Below are 22,387 nucleotides of genomic sequence, written 5' to 3' on the forward strand. Positions count from 1 at the left end.
AAAAAAAAAAATCCTGACCTGTCCCTATTTGGTCCGTCTCTGATGTTCCAGTTCAAGAATTTGTTCGTCCGTGACAAACAACATTCCTGACAAAATACATTCCAGTTTAAGCATATCAGTAAGATTTCTCACAAGGTGTACAAAATAACAATCAAATTGAAGGAAAAAAAGACTGTTGGTACTACCTTGTGTGAGCAGTGTCAAGATTACTGACTTAAACATGTTAACATGGTAAAACCTGGCTTGGATTTATAACTCTTCTACAAATTCTTCATAAGCAGAGACAGAAACTTGCAGCAGAAAGAAAATATCAACAGGGAGAAACTCCTGTCATCCTTACTCCAAACACAGGAAGCCAAAAGAGGTAAGATAAACTCTTTGGGACACAGCTAATCCAAGTATTTCCATGCTAACTTTCATCTGAGTAAAACGTTATGCTGATATTCTCTAGGATCTAGTAAGCAAGGCCAGAGCACCAACTTTTCACACAAGTCAACACTGTGAAACTAGACAAGCTGGAGGGAAATATCAGCCCCTGCAAAGATTCCGTCATTAAAAATCCATTACTTGCAGTCATCATCAACTGGAGAACCTGCAAGAGGAAAGCAAACCTCTACTTGTGGGCTTAAAAATTAAACAATGCAGCAGCTCACATGTCCCCAAGAGAGAAGGAGAATCTGTAGATTTGAGTTAGAAGCTAACATAAAGAACATTGCAGCAGCTTTGAATCATTTATCTTTAAGCTCTCTCTCCTAAGTTACCACTACAGCAATTACATTTGTTTATTAGCAAAGGAGTTTAAGCTATTATTTCCTGTTGCATTTTCTTCTGCAGATATGGTAAAACACCTAGCTTCAGATAAACAAAACCAACCAAACAAAAAACAACCACAAAAACAATGACCAAAAAAACCCCAAACAAAACAAAACAACAAAACCCAACCACTACTTTAGATAGCAACTATCTGGGTCATCTTCTGGTAAGCATGAAGTAAGCTGCTCTTCTAGGAAAACCCAACTGAAGGCAAGGACAACAAGCATGGGCCACCCCTCTCCTGTGGCTGCTGAAGGTAGCAGCACAAGTTTTAACAGGCAAGTAGGGTTGGCAAAGCTGCCAGCTCTTGAGCTGGCAAAGGGAAGGCAAACTGAGCTGAAAACTGAGCTGAAAAATGAACTCAGATAGGAAGGGACAGAGGAAAAACTGAGAGTTGACATAGCTGCTTACACTATAAATAGAATCAGCATGCAGCTATGTACGTGGATTATCTCTTCCATGAGCTTCTAGGGAGTTTGGAAACTAATGGTAAGCTGACCCACCTCCCTCCTTCCCAGGCCTTTCAATGAAATGGCCAATAAAAGATTTCTACTTGCTTTGAAAGAATTGCATTTCATATGCATACAAAAATCAAGCAACATAACATGCCATCAAAAGTTTGGCAAAACAGATTAATACTTTTACTACGTTGCTTATTTCTAACTTGCCAATCAGATGTTGATTTCTCAAACTGAAGTTCAGAGAAAGCTTTGCCAACCTAGCAGTTCAGCAGCAGGCTCTTCAAATTAACTCACTGCTTTACTCTGGTCTTCAGTTTTACGTGATGTTTATCTGCTGACAACATGCGCTTCACACATTCTGATAAACTGACACAAATCAGAAGGCAGAACCTTTCATGCTGGTTCAGTGGCCACGTTCAGCCCAGCACTCCAGGGCCAGAAGATCCACATGGAGTTCGGATCCAAATGCCTTGAATGTAACCAGGGTGCCACTCGGCAAACAAGCTCAGGTATTGTTCACTGTAGCTATATAAAGTTTGGTACTCCCTCTTTACTGTTCAATTCTAATTACGCTCAACAGCAAGATCACATGAAATTGATTTCTAAGTTATCATTCCTTTCATTCATGCATGCACACAGGCTCAAAGAAATGTCCACGAGCTCTTGAATTGCTGAAGAGATGTACATACAAGTTTGGATAATTCATCAGTTCTACATGGCACAGGAAAAAACCCAGAATTGCAATTGCTTATGGCTGATATTCAGGAAATCACTGTGAATGTGGGATGTTCTCACACTTTGATGAATGCATCTAATAAATAAAAACCTCACATAGGACAGAGAAGCTCCCATGAAACTATCACGCAAGAGCCATTAACCTAGGGGAGATGGTAGAGATTCTCACTGTGGGGATGGAGACAGAAGGCACGTCCTCCACACTGAGGCTTTAACAAAGCCTTGAGGAAAGCTGGGCAACCTGGAAAAACACATCTCAAAAGGTGAACTGATGAGTGACTGAAACCAGTGTTATAGACAGACATAACAGGAAGACCTAAAATATACTTCCTAACTCCCAGCTGAAGTCCTGCAGCCCCCACTGCTACTAAACTGAGATAATAACATTTAAACATTAATGAGGCTCTCTCTGCTCTCCTGTACCTGAGCTTGTAAAATTGCAAGTCTCAAATCTCCAAAGGCAAAGAGATCACTGAGTCAGCTTACAATCTTTATTTTTACCCCTGAAGCTTGTATCTTCCTTAATAGTTAACATGCTGGCATTTTTCAGGCTGCAAGCCAAGTTAGGTAGGACATGCCTATTGTAAAAATTCTGCCAGTTTAACTAAAAGGTGGTGTTTTAAAACTGAACCAGTAAAACTGCAGTCCTTCAATCTTACAAAGGCCTAGCTTCCATTAACTTAATCTAACTGTTTATTAGGAAAATAAAACTGGGTTAAAATCTAAAGAAGTATACAGAGAGTTGTGCACTGGCTAAAACAGGATATTAAAAAAAAAGTAAAGTTCATCTGATGCATCTCTGAAAATAAACTATGTATTCAAGCCTAAACCACCTGCATCCCCCTCCCCCCAAAAAAAGGTTTGAGTACATCCATGCTATGTTACTGCTTCAAAGCACTAACAGCTCCCCTAAGCCTCAACATGACACATTCTAATAGTTTTGATATCAAAGTCTACTACAAACTTAAAAAAAAAAAAAAGGCAATGACCTAGAACAAACAAATAAATACCCCCGATATACCTAATCAAGGCTTCCCAAAGAAGGTAGATAAAAACCACTGTCACCAGGGGCAGAAAGTTCTCTCAAGCGCCTCAAAGCAAACACAACACTTAACTTTGCAAGCTGAGAAGGGTTTAAAACATACTTTGATTTGTGTCAGCCTCAATTTGTCTACATTATGATTAAATAAGTTGACCAATGCACTTCAGATTCAAACAACTGTTGAAAAATGTAAAATGTGTGTGTAGAATTGGCTGCCCTCCATGGATAACTCCCTATTCCCTCCAAGAGAAGCAGCCTGGTGACTCAGTGTTTTGGCGCTGTAAAAAAATTTGACAGAGAAATAAGTCAATCAACACAAATTTAAGAGTCTGTTTTTAATTTAACATCGTAAATGCTTTGAAATGAATAATACCTTTTAGAAAACAAGTACTTTGAAACTTTTTTCCCCAGGATGGGTCAGCAGGTTCTGCTCTCACATGAGACTAGTCAACTTACTAGTTTCATCACTAACCATTCAGAAAGAGCACAAAGAAACAACATCTTTAAGAACTAAAAATAACAAAACACTAAAATTACAACAGTGCACTAAAATAGTAATAAGTTAAATCTCATTCAACTACATAACTTAAAATATATTCTGACAGTAGTTTGTGCACACCAGATTTCCAGAGCCAGACACATGACATCAGCAGGCACACTGATGGATGACGCATGAAAAAGCATAGTTATCTATTTTAAGATCATTACATATGATCAGGGAATTTGTTTAGTTGTCGGAGACCTACTGGATAAACTGAACTTGCATTACCTTCAAAATAAAGCATGCACATTAGCCCAAACTTCAAAACTGGAGACCTCTCATACTTCTTTATACCAGGAGAGGATGGGAGGAAGAAACGCTAAGGATGAAGGGTAGGCAAAGGGGGGTTGTTCCTTTTATTTATTTTTAAACAAAACCTTACTGTAATATCTGTGAAAGTGATGGCTGAGAGATTTGCCATTTAAAGAATACCACCCATCATCACTACCATTCTCCCCCCAAAAACTACACATACTGAGAAGCCTGGACCTTCTTCCCTACAGAAGATAACAAACAGTGCATCACAGTTTTGCTAAATACTAGGAGATAGATAGATAGACAGATAGATAGACAGGCAGATGATTTTAGTTATTTCATTTCTTACTTAAAAACTACAATTTTGTTTCAGCTTTAAGGCGAAAAACAACCACATAACTGAAATCTAGTTTGCAGGAAAGGTATTTTTTATATAAGAATGTTGTGAAACTGCATGGTAATAGGATTGCATGTTTAGTACTATGGTTAGCCAGATACTTTAAAGTACTTGTGTTTTGTAAGTATCTTAAGCTTACTGCATCTAGATGAACATTCACTCAAGTGTTCAAGTCAAGGTCTCAGCTACCACCTCTAGATTTTAACCACAGAACGATTTACTACCATAAACACCACACTGAGGAAAAAGATTTTTAAAATAGTTTTTAATGGTATTGCAAGGGGGCATACATGATTCAGCATGCCCACAGCATTCCAAACTTAACACCATACACTATAGCATTCACTCCTACTATTAAGAGTCCAGACAATTCTTTGAAATTATTTATAAATTAAAAAACTGAATAACTAGGCACCGAAATGCTAATAGACAAAGAGCTGCTTTAATGTATATTAACACTGCACAAAAGTCTGACTAAGGTTTAAAGCCAAATAGCAACAAACAGCCTGTAATACACTTTCAAGTCACCTACAATTTAAATCCAAGAAATGCTGACTGTGCCCATACTGCTTTTTGTGGGCTTTCACATATAAACTGTCTCCGTCCAAGCCCTTCTTTATAATCTCACCATCGCACTGTAATAGGGCCTCTCTCTCAGCTGGTATAAACAACATTTGGGGTTTTTTTGGTTTCAACCAGATCACCCAATGCATCCAGTTCCAATGTAAGCAGGCATTGCACAAATCCACTGGCTCCCACCAGCGCTTGGGGAAAGCCTTGAGGAAGAGCTGTGGCCATGCAGAGCTAAAGGCCGGCCATAAACACGAGGAGCAAGACTGCTGACGTTGGCATGAGACTCATAAAATGTGACTCCAAACCCCAAACTTCTGTCCATGTATGTCCCAGCAGAGCTAGCCACGCATTTCAGGTTAAGGACACATTCTGCTGCGCTGGCTCAGTGAAACTCCTGGAGGAGGGCGGCTCAGGAATGCGATGTATTTGCTCTAGAAGTACGTGGCCGTGTGAGCACAAGTAAGATCTGAATGTACCCAATACTGATTTCAGGCAGCACGAAACACCTCAGGAAACTGCCTGTCCTCACCCAGCCCATGCAAAAGCCCCACAATCTTCTTAAACACCAATTCAACTGACGGCAACAAATTTATGCTCATGGCAGCAACAAGCTCATCTTTAGGTTAGGACCTCCTGCATAGAGCAGAACTCCCTAGTGCTGCTCCAACAGGTCTTCTCCCACTGTCCCCATTGGTCCCAACCACTCATGCTCCAAGAGACCAGTATGATGGAAAAAACATATCACCCTCATGTCTTGGGAAAAGTAAAACATGCTGCATTACCTATCAATTGATTAAAAGGAACCCATCTGGTTTGTTCCAAGTCCATTTATACTTGGCATTAGGAAACTGCTATGAAAGCAACTAATCCAGGCAAAAAAGTTACCTACTTTCCTCCTTGCCACTACTTCAATACCAAAATTATATTTCATATATTCATCAAATTATTCACCCTTCCTAAAAGGCATGTAGGCTTCTCCACAGATCGGCCCTTTTCTGTGAACAACAACTGAAAAAAAACCTGTTGATGTTATCTGTCAAAGGTCCTGTCAATCAACATTGCTATGACTGCCTGTAACTTGACAAGTGCTGTGGTTAGAAATAGGATGCTAACCTCAAAATCCAACTTTCCCACTCTAGAAATCAGAAGGTGGCGGAACCCAAACTCCACACAAAGTGATGACATACGCAGAAAAGCCATAGTGTACAAAACCTGACAGGAGCAAGAAGAAAGCCTCTCTGAAACAACTTGTCACTGAGACTTTTTTCCTCTCTCAAGGCATTCAGAAGAGCACAGAACCAAGACCTCTCCTCCCAAATGCTCAAACAGGAAGTAAGAAATCCTAACACCGGCTGGGTTAGCATGCAGCCAGTACTTACATATTCTTAAACCTTCTTAAAAGCACCACATTTAGTAAAAAAGAAAGCATACTGTTCCACATCCCACCCAGACATGACGGATTTCAAGACAGGACATGCACACTTTACTCTGTCATGTTTCTGTAGAAAGGTTTTTCTACATGTCCCTAAAAATCAAATCAGCAGGAACTTTTATGGTAAACAAAAGAACAGTTAGAGGTTTATAATCTACCATACTCACTGGGTAGAGACTGTAGGGATTAGCAATAGTAGCCTAGATCAGAGGTGTCATGTCAGACCATGAGGACTGTTCCATAGGACATACTTAGGTGCAACCTACATGCAAGATCTGCAGAGCTTAAGTTTTATTTTTCAAAGCCTGTTCCCAGCTTCAAGTTATGGCCAAAAACCCCACAAAGATAAAACAAAAAAAATACACGCAAGAACATAATTGATGAAAAACCGTCTGCCTCAGTCTGCAAACACCCTGAAACAACCCAAGGACATAAAATCATCATCTTAAACAACAGCAGTGGAAATTACTAATGGATAGACGATATACAGTGAAATGAAAGAAAGATGAAGAAAGAGAAGGAGACACCAAAAGGAACACTAGCACTGGCAGCAGTCTGCATTACTGGAAGGGGAAAATAATACTGAGTACCATGAGAACTACGGAACAAGTGGAACAACGACGAATTTTGCAAAATACTGGATTCCAGATTTCTATACAAGAAATCAACTTCAAGTCTGCAGGCAATCACTTCAGATTTCAGTGTTGGCAGAAGTATATTTTTCAGCGATATTTTAAAATTATATTTCTACATCACTACTGAAGATAAACAACAGATCTTCTAAAATATGTACCTATTATTGTACATGAACAGTGGCTAGTAGTTTCTGAATAGGAGACAGCATTTCAGGAAATCAACTGTGGGCAGCCAACTGATTTCCTAACTTGTATTGTGTTTAGTAGGTGGCCCTGTATCTTTACACTAAAGATACTACAGATCCCAGAACTCACTTTGTATCCCCTCTAAGTCTTCACCTGATCTGTGATGTGCAACCAAAGAAGAGGAAAACCAATTTTGAAGTCAGAGAAAGGCTGAAGGGAAGGAGGAGGAAGAGGAGGAGTCTGTAAGGACCCATGGACGGAGCAGGCACTTGCCAATTATGTGTTGTGATAATGAAGGGAGCAAGTTCCACAGCACAAGTTTTAATTGCGACTGCCCTGCTACTGACCCCATGAAATCAAGCTAAAAGCACTAATGACTGAAATATCCCATCAGGCATCAGCTATAATTGCTCTTCTGTGTCCTCCAGTCCCTTAATCAACCGCACTATAAAACATCTCAGACGTCAGAACTTACTCTTAGCACACAAAATTGCAACTGAAAATAAGAAAAAGCCACCGCTCCATGCACAGCACAGTACTATCACGCTCACATCCACCCACTGTGTGCAGAGGGCTCTTCACATAATCTGTCTCCCAGAAAAAATGTTCACATGGAGCAGCCTTGCAAAAAGCTACCTCCCTCCGCCTGTCTGTATCTCTCTGAATGGCAGCTCTGTCTTCAAGCACATCGGCTGGTCCCCCAGCTTGGCACACACAAACTCTGAAGTGCCAGAAAAAAGACTGCAATATATTTTATTCCCAGGATCAATACAAACAATGCTATGCAGCTACCAGCAAGATGACTGAAAATTACTCCAGAAAACAAGAATTTACTTCCTCTGTAAAGGCAACCTTAATTAAGGGTTCCCAAGCCAAGATAACCCTTCCTTGCAAATGAAGGACAGATGATAAACAAAAGCATAAGAGATTTTTCAAAGAGAGAAATCTCAAAGGGACTCCATTTTCCCATCCCTGGCAAATTCTGTTCCCCACCAAGTCCCTGAAGAATACCATTGCTCCCTCCAGAAAGCTGTACCCAAATTGGGGCAGGGGGGTGAGAAAGAAAAAAAAAAATTGTTTGGAATTTTCACTCATTCAAAGGCAATTTTTCTCTGAGGTTTGCTATGGAGCTATTACTAGTTAAACTCTAGAAGCTGAAGCCTCAATGGTGAGGAAGGATCATTTGTTACACAAGCTTTGTCCTTCAATGTCTGTGTACCTTCAAAGTAGTAGGATGCAAGTATAAAAAATGCACAGTACAAGTCAGAAACACCACCTCTGCAACATTCATGTTGCTATGTGAGAAGACTAAACTGAGAATAAAGCTAGTTGACAGTATCTTCATCTACATTTCTTGTCCTGCAGAGGAACATTATTTTCCATGTTTACAAGGCTCTTCATAAAGTTATAGGACTAAATAGGTAAAAATAATATGTTTATCTTATTACCTATACAGATTACAATATAATTTTGGCAGAGCCTTTGGCTCATAAGAGAGACCACTCCCATTTTCTGTTTTCACTAAGGAAAATGACAAAGTCAGGACTCTGGCCCAGGAACTCCTATGTTGTTCTTGAGTCTGTGCCAGGTGTTAGAAGGCCTTGGGGAGCCACTACATGTCATTTTCTCCAAGCTATAATGGAGATTTAATAAAAATTTACTATAAGTATTAATTTTTATGCAAAAAATAGGAATTTTTACGTATAAAGCATTTTAAGCATGGATCTTACTTCCAAGGTATTCCAAAGTACTGGAACAGGCCAAGAGCAATACAATAGGAAATTGCAATAGGAATTTCACTACAGCAAACTAAGCTCCTTTCAATGAAAAACAAGGAGTTATCAGGAGGACCTCCCTGTACTTTTCATACGTGACCTGGGAAAAGGGGGTGAGCAGCAGAGCGAGTGTGTTCCCATGCAATACTGAAATATGTTGCACAAGCCATCCTAGCCCTGACTGCAGAAAGGTGCACACAAGGGTAAAACTATATCAAGTGCTCGGACAACAAAATGGCAGGTGAAATTCAGGAAAGAGTAAGTGCAAAGGAATACTCTCTGGGGGAAAAAAAGCCTCCTTATACACAGTGATGTCTTCTAACTGGATAGCATTACTTTAGAAAAAAACTGTATTAAATACAGGCTGTTCTCCTAAGAATATCATCTCAGCACAGCAGCAGAGGCAAAGTGTCATAAAGCACCAGACAGGGAAAGGTGACACAGAACAGATCACTATGCCAGCATACAAATTCATTATGTACTTGTTCATTAAATATTTTAATTCTGGTTGCCTTACCTGAAAGAGGGATTAGCAGAATCAGAAAAGCTGCACAGAAGGGCACCAGGAGTGACCAGAAACCTGGCACAGCACTCATCCGAAGAAATACTAAAAAGACTACAATTCTTCAGTTTAAGAAAGAGTGTCAGCTAAAAAAAATACATGGAAGCAAATGCTAGTCTTTTAAAGCCACTAGAAGTAAAACTACTGGGAAACGAGTTTTCACAATAGAGAATCTAGAAGACACTGAAATCACCATGCGGAAGGTTTTAAACAAAAGGAAGTTCCTTTTGCATCTAATCAAACTACGGGACTTGTTACAGGATGCTGCAGAAGCCAAAATTACAAATGGCTTTTAAAACAAGATTACATAAATTAATGGCAAATATGTCCATCCACCTGTGTGTATTATGAGCAGTGGTCCAGATGCAACCTCTGGTTCAGAGTTCCTGAACTGCCAGCAGGTGGATGGTATATAACAGCATCAGTTTATATGCATTTTGAAGCTTCATATACACATCAATTATTGATTATTTACAACAAATACATAATGGTATGAACACAGATGACAAATACTTTTGTGGAATGGAGACATCCGATAAGGAAGAACTCCCATCTAGCAAACATGAGAAGGCAACTTGCTGGAATCTAAATCTAATTAGCCGCAGTACAAAAACTTCCTAAGTCTTAAGCAGAGTGGGTCATCAGCATTTGAACAGTAACAACGGCTGGTTTATACTTTGTTCTACTGCATTCTTAAATTTCTTTTTACAGTAAGACTGGATAGTTTTCAAAACCACACACCTTTAACCTACAATTCAGGGATGGTCTAGCATCTAGTTCATGCAGAAGGTCACTTCAGATGAGCACAACTCCATCTGGCTTCCATTTGTGACTAGATACAGGGCATGGATGGTCAAACTGGCATCTCCCAAGAGGCATGCAGCTCTTATCTTTCAAACACAGTCCTTGCAGAGGACTGATTGCCCATCGACAGGGTGCCTGCAACTGCTGAATACCTGGCAGAGAGCAGCAACCCAGGCAAACCCAGTCCCCTGCACCCCTGCCAGGGGCAGCCCGATTCGCTCGGTGCCTGCTCCTTCTTCCTTCTCCTCTCCCTCAACAGCAAAGGAACCCATCTCTCCAGACTGAGGTCTCCAGGGGAGCACAGGCAGGAGGAAAGTGGGCAGGAGAAGCAAGCACATGTGGGAAATACAGATGGAAGAAGAATGGCTGGGAGTTAAACGGGGGGGAGAAGACTATAACTTGAGAGCTGCAAGTTTTTGATTTATATAACAGCCTGACAAAATATATGAGCCTGTCTCTCACCTGTTCAAAGGTTCCTTTCTCACACTTCTCCAAAACTGTTTTGAATGTCACGTAGGTGGCATTTTTCTTAAGTAAAATAAAACTAAAACACACAAAAAATATTTTTGTCCAGATGGTTGTTACAAATTTGATGCATAAAGTAAAAATACGGGAAATATTAAAGTAAAGCACTTTTCAGTAGTCTGTGGCTTTGAAACAGCATATTTCAGCTGTCTCTCTAGCAAAGAAAAGAGGGCTATCCCTGGTGCCCTATGCCTTCTCACTATAGGAGAGGTCCCAAAATCATATATAAACTGCAAAATAATTTTGGAGATAAAGTAGAAACTCCCTTATCAATAAAGAACTGACTTTAACTTCCTTAAGCTTTCAGTTAAATCAGCCTTGCGAAGTGTACACATGCTTAAAATCAGCAAGCTATGCTAGGACAGAACTGCATAATAGGCATATGCACATAAATGAACTGTAAAACAGGCAACATGGGAGAAAACAGTGAAGAGGCAGCAGCACAAATTTTAGTACAAGTGACCACCTGGATGACCAAGTGTACAAGTGGCCACTTGAATCCACCAAAGGGATCCAAGCCAGAAGTATTTCAGACTTTTACATTACTTATGTGTCTCACCACAATGTTCCTTTAAGAAGCAAATGACTGCTAGTAGGAACACAGACTTCTGGTCACTTCACTCAGAGGTGCAATAAGCAGGACTTACTACTGACTGCACCACTGCTGGGAAAAAAATCTATTTTGAGAGACTTCAAAAATTGGCTTGTTTTGCATCTCGTACACTCCAAAAACGCAGTACTTGTTTTCCACAGGAAGGCTGAGGTTGGCAGGCAGATGGAGAGAGGAAGATCACCTGGTCCAGCCACTTGTTCATAACTGGGTCACCTACAGCAGGTTGGGTGACCAGCAGTTGGACTTGAATATCTCCAAGGATGGAGACTCCACAACCTCTCTGGCAACCTCTCTCTGATCACCCTCACAGTGGAAAAAAGCATTTCTCACATTTAAATGGAATTTCTTAGATTTTGGTGTGTGCCCACTGCCTCATTACTGGGCACCACTGAGAAGAGCCTGGCTCCTCCTTCTTCATTCCCCCATCAGATATCTGCACAGACTGGCACAGTCTGCCCAAAGCCGCTTCTCTCCAGTATAAACAGCCCCAGCTCTCTCAGCCTCTCCCTGTATGACCTGAAAAAGTGAATCTGCTGTTATGAAGAAGCGTGCTACCAACTGATGCTCTATCATATAGAGGCTAAAGGAGACACAAATAAGCCCCAAAGAGGTATGATTAGCAGCATCTATTTCACTGGGCATCATATTAATATGTCAGCTGAAACACAGTCAGTTCAAGATGCCCTTATCAGCTGGCCACAGTTTCCTTTCTCACAGCAGCAAGGCTGCGTGCCAGCTGCCCAAACAACAACACAGCAACCTCTGGAACTGGACAGGCCCGATGCCGGCAGCTGAGCAGAGACCACATACTGCTCAATACAGCAGAAGCTGTTCGCAGAGCTTGGCATCCATGGTGAGGGTTAGCTGCTGGAACAGGAGAGAGAGCAGCAATAAGAGAGACTTGTTATTAACCAACTGTAAACTGCTTTGGAAACCTTTCACAGGTGCATGCCTGGTCTTTTAGACAGTGCAGAGAGAACTTAAACATATGAGGATTTCTGTCTCAAAATTAGTATAGACCAAATTTTTGAGATATAGCCATTTAAATTCCACATTATCGCAACAGTCAGGCTAGTATACCTTCGTAACTTCTCTGTTTCATTTGACTAGTAACGTCAGGACTGTTCTAAATACATAGCTGCAGCCTTCCAAACTACGCAAGCAGGATGATAACAGACCCTGGCACACCAGAAGGTCAGAAAGCCACAGCAAGAGCGTGCCCAGCAGAGAAGCCTACAGCCTCCACCACTTCACCAGGAATCTTCAGCTATCAACAGTGCTGTGTGAATTGACAATACAACCTCCTCCTGTAAATAGGTTTAAAATATCTTTACATATAAGAAAAACACAAACAAACAAACAAACAACAAAAAAACTAAGACAAAAAACCAAACCAAAACAACCCCAACACACTGGAAAAACCAAGCAAATACCTGTAAACTCCTCAAGCCTTCAGCCAGTTTACTGCATTTTAAAACTTCTTAGTCGTCTGACAACCAACACAACAATTCCTCCATCCTGTCAGGATCAAAAGGAGATCAGCTTCCTGAACTCCCTCACTGCATTCACCTTTGTATCACTTGCAACAAAATTCTTGTTTTTGTTGAAACAAGGCAAGGCAGTCCCAGGCTCTGCTCGCTGCTCTGCTGCTGAGCAGCATCTCCTCAAAGCTGTCCATCATTTGTACAGTCCAGAATGCCTTTATGGTAAAACTATGTGCTCTGAGCTGGTCTGACCCTAATGAATGTATAATATTAAGCCTTAGATATAAAATACTCTTTTACGTTAGGCCCCATTAATTACCTATCATCTCTTCATTAGAGCACTATGCACGCAACATACACATAACCACTCCGCCTTCACACTCAATGTCCACACAGACATGCAGGCGCGCACATTACTACCCAGTTCCTATTTATAACACTGCATGTTAACAAAAATACTCTTGAGTAGTTTTAAGTTAAATACCAAAGAACAAGTCTTCAAGTGTATGCAGCTGTTACGTGCATAAAAGCATTGCTATGGTTTTGAGAGACACTGCCCTGGAACAGTGAATGAATTTGCTTTCAACCTGAAGCTTATGACCACTGCTTACCAGCTAATTCTGGCAAAAGCCTGCACTGAAAACATTCTTGATCAGCTATCGTTCATCAACAATCTTCAGAAACTGAAAGAAGTTTACAAGGATTTAAGGAGCACCAAATGACTTTTTCAAAAGGCAACAAAGTCCAGCATTAGTCCTACTTTTGATGGGGTCTAAGTAGTAAGTCACGAACGTGGAAGACAAAAAAGGTGTCATAAGTAACGATTATTCCCTTCAGTAGTAGCTGCAAATTCAAATAACTTTACTGCCCTGCTCAATGAAAATACTGTTTTCAAAATATTATTTCCTTAGTGTAGTGTAAAAAACATACCAATGATTAAAGATCTTGTATTGATATATTCTGAGTAAGTTTATTTCCAAAAACACTTGTGCAGTCCTTGTATTGCCTGCAGTCACTCCAATAGTGTCGAGTGAAAAAATACAGCAGCACAAGAGGCACGGAGCCCCACAAGTGTCCCACTGAAGAATTAACTGAGCAGCCCACTCACGACAGTCCCAAACTTAATTTTGAACTGAAAAAAGTGCTATCTTTGTACAAGAGCTCTCCAAGGAGCCTAAAGAAAAATCAATTTAGTTTCTGGATGGGCAGGAAGAAAACTTTGCTCTATAGAGAGTATCTGTTTCCCTTCTATAAAAGAAGTTTCCTCTTGGGCTGTGGCACAAAGCCTTCATTTAAACTACCAGGTTAAATGTAGCTTACTAGCTACAAGTATACTATGTACATACCCACAGATACATACTAGCACTCAGTGCAGGACATGGTAGCAACTGAAACACAGCATTTTGCAAAATTTCAATAGCAACCTAGCCTGTTCAAGCCAAAAGCTGTCAGATACTAACAAGGACAGTCTAAACACCACAACTGAATTACAATCATCATGAAAGCAGGTAAATATCACAAAAGATAACAATACTCTGTCAATTTACTTGCAGAAAATAGCTAGCAATGTATTCGGAAATTAAGCATCACCAAGTAAAAGGGAAAACATCTCTCAAACACCCAGTCAAGGTTACTGATACAAATAACCCAGAGATTTGAGAATGCTGTTCAGACAGTCCTATGACTTGGCAGGAAATCACTTCCAAGGAATTTCAGTCCAAGAGGCCACTGGCAAGGGGAAGACAGCTCTTCCTCTCGAGCTGTACAGTTACGATGAGGATCATCTTGTCTGATTTTTGGGCGGTATTGAATCAAGCCCATCCTGCACAGGCGAGACAGCATAGCACATCAAAGCAGCAACACAGACAGAAAATCATTGATACCACTGACAGGAAAAATGAAATTAATTATCCACAGTGTACTGAAATCACTGATGTGCACAAACCACAAGGCTATGGGTTCCTAATCTCCAGAACAGCAACAACTCAAAAACTAACTGCAGTTGCACAGTCAACTGAAAAAAAAAAAACAAAACCACACACACAAACCAACCCAGAATTTCAGAGAGCTATCCTAATGCACCAGGGAACAGAGACAGGAGAAGAAAAATGAAATAGTACTTAAATCGCCCATTTCAGATAGAGTCCCTGAAGCAGAGCAACTCTTGGAACCCAGCGCAAGGGGATGCGGCTAGGCCGGGACCTTCCTTAACCAATAACATCTTTGGTGCTAATAAAACTCTAGAATAATGGACAGGGACAGCAAACACGCACAAGAAATCTAGCTATTAGGTTGGTTTTGAAGCTTGGGGAGGGTTGGGCAGGTGCAGAGATGAAGGAAAAGAAGATCAGTCTTCATTTGGAGAAAACACTGTTTTTCTTGGGCATGTTACATGGGATCACATGGTGGGTAGACCAACAAAGCTTCTGTGTAAAACTGTCACAAGGAAGATCCTTGGAGGACAGAAGAATGCATTTCTGATGGCAAGAACTTAGTCTCACACTGAACATGGAAGAACAAAGAAAAGATTTGTTAAGGAAGAAAAAAAATACATAGCTAGCAAAGATTTCGTAAACTGTACTCAAATTTTCACAAGCAAATTTTGGAATAATCAGTCCCTAAGTGTTAGACTAAGGCTGTAGACTGGCAAACGCTTTAAGCTGGCATAAATTTGCATTGCTGCTGAAAGTAAGTCTCACCATCTGCCAGTCCTCTGTGCCAGCACAAACATCCGAACATTGAACCAGGAGCACTTCTTTTGCCAGTTTATTTTTCAGATGGATCGGTTCCCCAAACCAGTTCACAGAATGGCCATGTAAATACTTGGGCTGGCAAAGAAGAGCGACTACTTCTCTGACAGCACCAGCCAAGTGTTCACTAACTACAGCCTAAGACACAGAGGTATGGAGGAGTTCTCGGCAGCCACGTGCAGTGCTCCCCACCCTCAGAAATGCTGTATTCATACCACGCTTCAAAGTTACGATCACCACACAGCTGCCCCTCAGAAACTAGTATATCTTTATAATTTTCTCTGGTAGGAGAACCTGCCAGAATCTCAGCAATGTTCATATTTTCATTTTCACTAGCCATAAACAAGTGTCTTTTCTGGATTCTGTGCTTCCTGATCAAAAGATCATTTGCACTGGAGAAAACAGACAGCCTTTTGATCATCTGTTCTGTTTGGGACCCAAAATGCTTGTACGTGAGGAACAACAAATGAAACTGTACTCATCATGTGTCAGGGCTGTATCCCAACAGGGATATAAGAACTGTGGGCCACTGAGTATTCATGAATCACCACACAGTCCTTCACTAACCAGCACACTCATCTAGAAGAAAATGTCACTGCCAACAGAAATGCTGCTGTCAGGAAAAGAATCGGTAAGGATATCAGTCATATTCTATATCAAGGCCAAACAACTCAAGCGAGAAGACCTAGCCATGCCTTCTCACAACTCAGTGACAAATTCAAACGCATACAGTCACCCATTAGGAACCAATTAGATCAGTAGGTTTTCAACCAAGAAATAATTCAAGGTCTGATAGTGAAAAAAAAACCAAACACTGGGTGATAGAGAAGGATCTCTGTAACTGGGCATGCCACAAGCAAAAATTGAGGGGAAGCCCCCTGCATCACCAACATTCCTCATCCTGGATCCCTCATCTCACCTCTTGGCCCCTCCAAGGAGAGCAGGACTCACCTAAGCTGCAGCAGACCCTCGCGTCCACCTCCATGTTCACTTCCCCTCCACCAGCGTTTTGCCACCATCACCACTTTCCAGTACCCACTTGGTTGCCAAGTCCTTATTCTCTGCCTCTTATTTTAATCTGTCTTCTTATTGCTGCACGCACACTCATGGTTATATTTTGCAGATTAAGATATAACAGAAAGAACATCCAGAAATCTTGTTTGGGTGTCCTGTATATTATTTTAAACAGCAGCTGCAAAACTCAGACTGACCTACTCTCCCCCCATGCTCCCTCTGCCCCCTCTCAGTGCTACACGGCTGCTGACAGCTTTAGCTCTATCAGCCAATTACTGCTCCTTAGTCATATTTCTCTTTCGTTGGTAACATTAATCCAACACATTTGTAGGAAAACTGCTACATAAATAAATGGCCAGAGCAGAGAGTCTCTTCTTTCCAGTTTCTAGAAAAGCTAACAGCAGAGCATGAGAAAGCCACTCCCTCTTAGAGGATTATTTTCTAAAGGAGCATTACTAACTTTGAAATAAGCTAATTGAATTGGGCATAGTTGGACTAGTCTGAATCCAGAGCACTCTAGGTCTTCAGAAAACTCCCAGGATACTCTAGCACACAGCATCATATTGATAACTGATGAGCATCCAGGCAATTATAAGCAGCAGCTAAACAATTTATTTTGAGATTAGAGGCAGGGAGAGAGTAAGAAACGAGCAATTATGTAATTTGGCAATTCTAAGAAAAAGTACAAAAGCAGGCTTGCACAATGTGCTGCCAATAGAGCTAGTTTTTAAGCCACAGGTGGCTGAGAAGCAGCAGGTGCCACTGGCCTACTGGTAGAGATGGAACAGCATTAAAATGGAGCAATTTGAACTGTAGCTCTTCTGTTACAAAGGAGTGGGAATGAAGCAAAAACTAAAGGGACGTAACAGGGACTGTCAAACTGTCTGTTCAATCTCCTACCAAAAAGAGGCACAGGGTAGGGTTCGGAGATGAGTGGCACTGGGTGTGATAGGAGCAAAGCAGGAATGGCTGATAGATCAGATGTCCATTTATACAGCTATTAGGAACCCAGTCCGTGACCGGGATCTCCCAAATTTTTTCCAATACCAGTAAAAGATGCAAACTTTGGATTTATATGAAATTGTAAATGATCAGTAGAGTCCACAAGAGGGGAAAAAGAAACCCACAGAAAAACCATAAAGCTGCCTCCTCCCTTACCCCCTTCTCAGCTTCTGTGTGGGGATGGAGGAGAAACTTTCTCACCAGGGTGAGATTCAGGAGTGTTTCATTCCCTGACTTTGATGAGCAGGTTTGTAACTCCACTAGCTATCTAAGACAGGACAGACAGGAAACAGAGATACATGCATGTACAAGTGTGGTAACTGATAAGATGAAAGAAAAAAGAGAGTTAATATTTTGGGAGGAGATGGAAGAAGAAAAACCTAGAAAATAACAAAAAGTAGGAGAAAGACACTACAGCTCTTGTACGCAAGCATGTGCCATCAACTGCTAAAGACGGAAGCAAAGTCTGTAAAAAGACTAAAAGAACAAAAGCAAGGAATGTGGTAAGTCAAGACTTTTGAGCTGAGTAAATAGCCATTCTCTTATATCTGCTGCTGTACTGTCAACCCACCTCAAACTTAGCTGGCTAGTTTATATCTACTGCTATATAGATACCTTTCAGGCTGGAGGGTAATCTACTGCTGATCAGGTCTAACCAGAACCACGTCAGTTTAAGTAGATCAATTTTAGGTAGCCCAGTTAGTCCAGAGAAAACCCCTAACAGAGATGTTCAAATGTAAAATCTCAGGTTTCTCGCTTAACACTTCAACTTATTTCATGTCCTTTACCTCAAGAGACTAGCCCTGGTGAATGTCAATCAGTTTAAAACAGATTCCATTAAAACAATTTAGCTTTTTCTCTGATAGGTAGTTTTACTGGCTAAGAGATGCAGAGTATACATCTCAAGACCCACTTCCTTTCCCCTTTTCATGTACTGCTTCTAGACACTTCGTAGAAGCAATGGCAGATTCCATGTTGACAACACCAACAGGTTGTTGTTCTGCCTTAACTAAATTTGAAGCGATAATCTAGGTATCAGCTCTTCCATTTTATCTACAGCTATTTACCCTCAACACCAAAGACAATTAGCCTTGATCAAGAGCATCATTAAAACCTTTGATCAATAATCCATTCACTTCCATAAAAATACCCAGGTGCTAGTTAGAGCACAGAGAATAACACTCTTGAGATTTTAAAGGTGTATTTAATCAACAAAACGTTGAAAGAGTGTAGGAATTTCAGCACACTGTGTAGCAGGTTTATTTATGATTCATTCCCTCTAATAGGATATGCTTGTTTACAGAGCTTGAACTAGATCTAGTAAAGGTTAAAGATTCAATAAAAGCTCCTGTGACTCCTGTGACATAATGCCAACCATTGCTCAACATTCAAAAACAAAGCCGGTTTTCTAAGAAGACACTGCAGTGAATCCAACAACAATATTTTAAATAACTGGCTGCAAGCGGTTTGGGGTGGGTTTTTTCCTTGTTTGTATTGTAAAGGTCTAATTAAAAAAAATTAGGCTTAAAAAACTCAAACCAACACACTTTTAGAACTGCTAATATAAAATCACCTTCTCCTCAAAGCTACAACACTGTACATTTGATTTCTCAGTCAATGACTTTTTGAGGAAACACAAACTCCTAGACTTTGCCACCCCAGATCTCCTCAGCACAGCTACATCCCTGACATTTATGAGCACAGTCCAACCCCAGCAGGTCCCCTATTGTATGAGGTGCCATACCAAACCACAACCATTTAATACTGTGCCAACCCATCACATTGTGAGAGAGCAGGCAGAGAGATCCCCCATGGGCTGGAATTATTTTGCTGGTTCTGATGCTGGGGAATTACAAATCTCACCAGTGACACTGCGAATTGGTTTATTTAGCACCTTTGGTAAAACGGTACACTAAGTTCTCCACACACCAACTACGCAAAACACAGTATTGCAACATACGCACAAGGGAGTAGTAAAATTATTCTGTAAGAGCTCAGTTGGTCAACATGTGCTACATTTCCATGCATTTTGGTCCTATTACTTGAAATGAAACCAGTAAGAATAAATATTAGACATGGATCATTCCTCTTAAGTCTTTGCTGTAAATGCAAATCCAATATACTCATCAAGATTTGAAAGTGGACTGCATTTGACTAATGAACTAAGCAGCTGTCACCACACAAAGTGCACTAAACAGAAAAGCTCCAGAGCTAACTTGTTGCAGCTATTACAGACAGTATCTCTACTGCAAACCCATCTATGCTGCCAAGAACAAAAAGTGTACCAGGACTCCTGCAGCAACACAATCAAACCTCGACTCGGAAAAACCACGGGCAAGTGAAGAAAAAAAGACTTCAGATAACCAAGAGATGTCTCCATGTTTATTTTACATCTTTCTCCCACTCCTCTCTAAACAGCCAGAAGCCCTGAAGGAACATATAGAAGTTTCCACTGCCAGACTGTGCCCCCCACCATGGCCCTTCAATTCAACTTACATTAATGACAGAGGAAAGCTGCAGTTCTCCACAGACACAAAAGAAGAGAGGAGGAGTGTTCGCTCCTGTCCCTACTGTGGGGGACTACGGTGGGTCCGTGTGTTCCCTGACAGAGGGCACGGGAACAGATATCAGCCTTGAAGATATTAAGGCCTATCCATGAGAAAGATGGGAGTAAAGGAGTATCCGGAGATATTAAGGTGTACCCGTGAGAGAGAAGGGAGTGGAAGAGTAACATTGATGACAGCAAAATTAGCCAATGAGATGTTACTGCTATAACTTGTAACCAATAGTGAAGAGACACATGAATTGGTAAAACTGTATAAAAATGCACTTGTGGCAATAAATGGCATCTACTACTTTCATCCTGGAAGAACTTGGTCTATGTCATTTGTCCGTCTCAACTGCGACACCCTACTGACTTTACAAATCACCACTCCCAAACACCGATAAACCCCATGTTTCAACAGATCAAAGTCTTCCACAGGCTTGTCCATCTCTTCTCACCAACTGCTTCTGTTCATTCAACTCAGGGGTGAATCTGTGAGAGTGACTGACAGTTTTCATTCTGCTCTTGCTGAAACTTTAGGGAACGAAGCTTTCCTGCAGCACTACAAGCACTGGCTTTTGTGGGGAGATAAGCAAGGGAATGCAAGAAGACAAACTAATGCTTTTCTGTTGATCCCTCTACCTGTTCTGATCCCCCAAACACAGAGGAATTGCAGCAGTGACTGAAAACCAGTAGGGCTAAACCATCTGCATTGCTTTACTGCTCCTCCACAAAAATGTGCAGCATTAAGAGTTTTTTTTTTTTCTGTCTTTCACAATTAGCAAAAGCATCAATTACTACTTAGAAACATAATGTACAGTAGTCCAGGAACCACACATGTGATTCAGGATTACAGTTCTAAAAGTCTTTTTCTAAAGCCCTGGCACATATTATTTACAGAAGCGCACCACTGCACATAAAAACAGAAGCAGTATTCCTCTTCACTGCATGAAACTAAAAATATCTGTGGCTTTGCTGGGTTTCAGAGTGCAAATTTGAAGTACTGGGACCTTAAAGAGATTTAGGACTGTCTGAAAGACAAGTTGGCTAAGAAAAGTCCAAGCTAGCAGGGATCTAGTAGGAATCCAGACCATACTCCCTCTAAAACGTTTTAGCACAGTACTGGTTCAACTAAAGGTAAGCAAAGACCACATAAAAAAAAAAAAAATTCCCACCCACTTTTCTTTATCACAGGAGTTTGAATTTCCCGTGCCCCAAACAAATCCAAGGCTGTTTTTTGCCTTCCAGTTCTCCCCTCCTCCCGCTTCCTACCAGCTGAGATTCTGCAGCTGCAGCAACAAGAGTCTGTCTGTGAGAGTGCAACCACCACGGCGGGATGGTTCCTACCAATTCACTAGCTTCCTTCTGTTTTAATAGAGGTAGCAAATTGTGAAGGGGCTTCCCCCCCTCTTTTTTTTTTTTTTTTTAATTGAAAAGATACTGATGAATATTCATTGCTAGTCCTTCACCAAGAGCGTGAATTTTATTTAAAGGACTAGAAGAGAATTGCAAATTAGGCTAATACAATGGGAGAGTCTGACTCAGTTCTCTGGTCTCAAAATAAAGTAAGATTTTTTGAGAAGGGAGACTTAATGATAATTAAAAAAAAAAAAAATGCTCCCCAAAGCCACCCTGCTCCTCGCGGCTGTGACTCTCCTGCCCACTGTAGCATCAACTGGCAGAGCGTGGGGGGTCGCACTGTAACTCACAGATGTACAGTGCCACCAGGGCGCTCACCAACCGATGTGAGTCTCCTATCCCAATTTTTAAGCCCAACACTTGGCAGGCCACATTCTGAGCCAGGACTTACCAAAACCCAGCCCATTCATGCAAGCCTGCAAACGTTATGCACAGAATTTTTCATACTACTCAGCCAAGCGCTGCTCCAGGTAAGGTGTGCGCTGTTGTTCCTCTCGGGAAGGCACCACAGCCGGTGCCCCGCACAAGCTACGCCCCGTTTTCGGGAGCCCGTGAGTATATTGCATTCAGCATTTTTCAGGAGACCACGAGAGAACTCTCATTCCTATATTCATCGCCCAGCGGTAAGCTTCCAGGTCAAGGTTTTAACAAAACGCAGAGCTACAAATGACATCGCCGGGTGTTATATATATATAAAATATATATATATATTTCTTTTTTTTTTTTAATGGCTCTGGAAAAGCAAAGAGGCAAACAAACCCTTTCACACCTCGGTCGAGAGCAATGCCCGGGTGCTGACTGCGGACAACACCCACCCGCCGCCG

At 41.1% G+C, this 22,387-nt stretch overlaps 1 protein-coding gene across 1 annotated transcript in view; it reads right to left on the bottom strand.

Annotated features, from left to right (window-relative positions):
- The window catches only part of EGLN1 (egl-9 family hypoxia inducible factor 1), a 37,420-nt gene that overhangs the window by 13,379 nt on the left and 1,654 nt on the right, over positions 1–22,387 (bottom strand). The gene's annotated exons all lie outside the window — the stretch shown is intronic.

Source organism: Caloenas nicobarica, chromosome 3, assembly GCF_036013445.1.
Source record: "Caloenas nicobarica isolate bCalNic1 chromosome 3, bCalNic1.hap1, whole genome shotgun sequence".
Lineage (NCBI taxonomy): Eukaryota > Metazoa > Chordata > Aves > Columbiformes > Columbidae > Caloenas > Caloenas nicobarica.